Consider the following 5,473-nt stretch of genomic DNA (forward strand, 5'->3'; position numbering starts at 1 on the left):
TATATATGGGCCTACATGTATATAGGCCTACATGTAGTATGGCACTGTGATACCTGTGTGCACTTAAAGTTTGAACTTGATATTTAAAGTTCAATGTTTGTGCAACACAACCCATTTGCCCAGCTGTGACCACAAATTCATGGTATAGATTTTGGAGTTTGCAGGTTTTGATAATTAATCAATCTTGTTAAAACTGAAACAAATTTTTGTTGCACCATAATATATAGATCCTTTATAAGAATGCACCATAATAGATCCTACAGCATGACTACATCATATACTTGGCATTTTTTATTATTCTGTATGCTGTAACATTAATATTGAATAGTTGTATGACTATAATATATTTTAAAATATTGGTATTTAATTCAAGTAATTACGTAATTAAGTAAGAATGTTCCATTTGATTTTCTGCTTTTATTGTACAGTGTATGTACGTGTATTGAGTCATTAATTCATATGCGAATTGTGAAATATATTTGCTTTTGCTAGGCCAGCCTGAGGCTATTTTTTATCAAATAGCTGCTGAAACTCCTGAAGGCAATAGGAATTCATGTGAAAGAAGCCAGCATTACAGTATGTATACTTGATTTCATTATGCTTTACCAAAGAGAAATATTTTATGTAGTGGTAGTCTTTCTCAAACAGTTACTAAAGAAGAAATCACTATTTCAAATCTGGACATAGCTGGAAGGAGAAAAAAATGTGCTCAACTTAATGTTGCATATTTTATGCCTACTGAACACTTTCTTGCTGCGATAACGGGTCATGTTGTGAAGCTATGATAAAATTTTAAGTACTATTTAAAACACATGTTTTTTATCACATATATAACACGAGACAAAGCTGAGTGTTTTATATGTCATAAAACATGGTCAGTGTACATATGGGTACTATATATTCTAGAACATTGCGCTATATTGTTCAGAGTCATATTTATAACTTTTTGCATTTTCAGTAATTTTCTTTCTCAATTGTCAGGTTCTGGTGCAACTACAGACTCTTTTGAAACACCAAAATCAGGCAATCGCAACTCTCTACATCAGGATCACGACAGTAAGTTGGTGTGGTTTCTTTAGAGTCCATGAGATCTTGTCTGATTTTTTGTTTTGAGGATATGTTGTTTCAATTATATGCACGTAATGTGATAATTTAATATTATGTGCATGTATGTTTTCTGGTGTGGCCAGTCATTTCCCAATATCGAGAAAGCTGGTCACCCATTCCTAACAAAGTTACATAATTAATAGTATAAATACATTTAAAATGTCATTAGGCTTTCAAAGATCTGTTCTGACGAAGCTTGATATAATGCTTGAAAAACAAGAAGAAGCATTATCAATTTTGCAGGTAGTACTTGGTGCCACAAGAGGTGTTAGTGGAAATGACATGCTTGAGGATATTATTCCCAATCCTCTGGACTCAGTTTAGGAATTGGAAAACCTTAATGATCGACTTGCAGATGAAGATGCTAGGAAAAAAATGGTAATGAGCATACTGCAGACACCCTGGGTTGCCATTTGTTCTGCCACGTACTGTTTTTGTTCACGATAAATTAATTAATATAAATATTTCACTTTTAGTTACAATTCTTCCTTGCTCTGTGTGGCCATAACCATGGTGTTAGCACAAGAAGAATCCTGGCTAAGCTCGGAACAAACAAGCTGTTGTCATTATATAGTCTGAAGAGGAGAAAAGCAAAGCGGGCATTTAAAGAACTTGCTGTCTCGAAAATTGTTATCAGTAAGTATAGCATAGTATCTTTGTACATTATTGTTTGGCCCATGATATTTATGCCAGGCTTTACCAGGAAATAATGAATTATAATGTATTCTTCTTGGTGATGAATGTACCCATGTACTGTACAGGTGCTTTAGTGCTGATACACCTTTCGAACAACTGGCTCATTGCTATTAACCCTTTCTGATAATTAGCTATACTTTTTTTTTTTAGTTCAATTATAGAGGCCTGTCTACGTGTTCACAAAGGTGTAAGTGAAATAGACATCGAGGAAAAAATTGCAGAGTATTTGAAGCATGCTCCACAGAAATCCGGTGGCTCTAGATACAAGGTAACTATAACTCACCTTTAATTGCTAGAGTACGAGGCTCGCATTACAGCAATGCGGACCTCTTCACAATCTTTGTCACAATCGAATTTCTAAACTCTAATACTAGCCACTAGTAAAGTGCAAACTACATATACAGGAGACGGGCGTCTTATGGTCCGTATATGAAAATTATCTTCTATAGACTCTAATTAATGTTTGACATATTACCATAAATTTGAAGGGCTTATATGTACAACATATACCTAACATTTATTGCGTTTTTTTCTTTGCAGGATCGTAGAAACCAGGAGCAAGGAAGTGCATAACTTATTTTATGGTGTACATTTTATCTAAGGCCTATCTACACGATGCGATTATAGTGGTATGCGATTCTTATCCAGACGTATGAAAACGATTGCTGATGCCAGTGTTTCTGTTCCTCAGTTTATTAAAACGAAATTTAAAATTTGACATCTTTACACGCGTATTTACTCGAATACATACGCCGATATAAGAATCGCATACGACTAATCGCATCATGTAGATAGGCCTTTTGGCATGATATACATATATATAATACAGAATATTGTAAATGGTTTGATTCGTATTAATTTTATACATGTATACACAGTTAAGTTTTATTTAAATAAATTGCATTCTATCCTGTACATCATGTTGTATTGTTGGCCAATAATTTAAGCAAGATAAAAATTTTTAACATGCATATATTGCATGAAATTTGATAATTCAAGGACTTGTCTGAAAAATGCCTTTCAAACTAATGAGGACGTTTCATACCAACAGTTAAGTGAACCTTCACTGTACTTTGTTGGAACGTTCCAGAAACGTGCTATGAGAACGTTGTATAAATGTCCAAACGTCGACCGAAGGACCCGACGTTAATTACAACATAGTGTGTACGTTCGGCAAACGTTCGTACAACGTTGCTACAACGTAATTGTGTTAGCTGGGGAAAAATTGCTATTTTGGACAATTGGTTTCAAATTTTTTCACATGAAAGAAATGAACTGCTGGTCTAATATTCTGTTGTATGCTTTATCAATCCCTTCTAAACATTCTTGCTCAATTTGACATCTAGCAAACCAATATTAAAGAATTTAACTTTCAAAATCTGACACCTCATATAAGCAAAAAATTGCTATTTTGGACAATTGTTTTGAATTTTTTTGAACGCAATGAAATGAATTGCTGGGATAATATTCTGTTGTATCCTTTGTCAATCTCTTTTGAACATTCATACTGAATTTCAAGTCTAGCAAATCAATATTAAAGAATTTAGCTTTCAAAATCTGACATCTCATATAAGGGAAAAATTGCTATTTAGGACAAATGGCTACAAATTTTTTGACCTGAATGAAATGATCTGCTGACTAATATTCTCTTGTATACTTTGTCATTACCTTCTGAACATTCCTACTGAATTTCAAGTCTAGGAAATAAATATTAAAGAATTTGGCTTTTAAAATCTTTCACTTAAAAATGGGCAATAATGGCTATTTTAGACAATAGTCTTTAATATTTTGAACTGAATGAAATGAAATGCTGGTGTAATATTCTGTTATATCCTTTGTCAATCCCTTTTGAACATTCATACTGAATTTCAAGTCTAGCAAACCAATATTAAAGAATTTAGCTTTCAATGTCTGACATCTCATATAAGGGAAAAATTACTATTTTGGACAATTGGCTTCAAATTTTTTGACCTGAATTAAATGAACTGCTGGTCTAATATTCTGCTGTATGCTTTGTCAATACCTTCGGAACATTCGTACTCAATTTCAAGTTCGGCAAATAAATATTAAAGAATTTAGCTTTCAAAATCTGACACCTCATATAAGGGAAAAATTGCTATTTTGGACAAATGGTTTAAATTTTATGACCTGATTGAAATGAACTGCTGGTCTAATATTCTGTTGTATCCTTTGCCAATCTCTTCAGAACATTCTTACTGAATTTCAAGTTCAGCAAATGAATATTAAAGAATTTAGCTTTCAAAATCTGACACCTCATATAAGGGAAAAATTGCTATTTTGGACAATTGTTTTGAATTTTTTTGAACTGAATGAAATGAATTGCTGTTGTAATATTCTGTTATATCCTTTGTCAATCCCTTTTGAACATTCATACTGAATTTGAAGTTTATCAAATCAATATTAAAGAATTTAGCTTTCAAAATCTGACATCTCATATAAGGGAAAAATTGCTATTTTGGACAATTGGTTTCAAATTTTTTGACCTGAATGAAATGAACTGCTGGTCTAATATTCTGTTGTGTGCTTTATAAATCCCTTCGAAACATTCGTACGCAATTTCAAGTTCAGCAAATGAACATTAAAGAATTTAGCTTTCAAAATCTGACACCTCATATAAGGGAGAAATTGCTATTTTGGACAAATTTTTTGAATTTTTTTGAACTCAATGAAATGAATTGCTGGTGTATTATTCTGTTGTATCCTTTGTCAATCTCTTTTGAACATTCATACTGAATTTCAAGTCTAGCAAATCAATATTAAAGAATTTAGCTTTCAATGTCTGACATCTCATATAAGGGAAAAATTGCTTTTTTGGACAACTGGCTTCAAATTTTTTGACCTGAATGAAATGAACTTCTGGTCTAATATTCTGCGGTATACTTTGTCAATACCTTCGGAACATTCGTACTCAATTTCAAGTTCGGCAAATTAATATTAAAGAATTTAGCTTTCAAAATCTGACACCTCATATGAGGGAAAAATTGCTATTTTGGACAAATGGTTTCAAATTTTTTGACCTGATTGAAATGAACTGCTAGTCTAATATTCTGTTGTGTCCTTTGCCAATCTCTGGTAAACATTCTTACTGAATTTCAAGTTCAGAAAATCAATATTAAAGAATTTAGCTTTCAAAATCTGACACCTAATATGAGGGAAAAATTGCTATTTTGGACAATTGGTTTCAAATTTTTTGACCTGATTGAAATAAACTGCTAGTCTAATATTCTCTCGTATACTTTGTCAATACCTTCTGAACATTCTTACTGAATTTCAAGTCTAGGAAATCAATATTAAAGAATTTAGCTTTTAATATCTTTCACCTCATATATGGGAAAAATTGCTAATTTTTGACAATTGTTTTGAAATTTTTTGAACAAAATGAATTGAATTGCTGGTCTAATATTCTCTTGTATACTTTGTCAATACCTTCTGAACATTCTCGCGGAATTTCAAGTCTAGGAAATCAATATTAAAGAATTTAGCTTTTAAAATCTTTCACCTCATATTGGGCAATAATGGCTATTTTAGACAATAGTCTTCAAATTTTTTGAACTGAATGAAATGAACTGCTGGTGTAATATTCTGTTATTTCCTTTGTCAATCCCTTTTGAACAATCACACTGAATTTAAAGTTTAGCAAATCAATATT

General features: G+C 32.0%; 1 long non-coding RNA gene across 1 annotated transcript; it reads left to right on the plus strand.

Annotated features, from left to right (window-relative positions):
* The first annotated feature begins 492 nt into the window (after window positions 1-492).
* Window positions 493-1,348, plus strand: LOC114541227. The gene is made up of 3 exons (XR_003689206.1): window positions 493-576; window positions 982-1,056; window positions 1,277-1,348. It is a non-coding gene; the product is annotated as an uncharacterized LOC114541227 (long non-coding RNA).
* Window positions 1,349-5,473: the final 4,125 nt, after the last annotated feature.

Source organism: Dendronephthya gigantea, unplaced genomic scaffold (genome assembly GCF_004324835.1).
Source record: "Dendronephthya gigantea isolate DGI-Jeju-01 unplaced genomic scaffold, DenGig_1.0 000276F, whole genome shotgun sequence".
NCBI classification, from domain to species: domain Eukaryota; kingdom Metazoa; phylum Cnidaria; class Anthozoa; order Malacalcyonacea; family Nephtheidae; genus Dendronephthya; species Dendronephthya gigantea.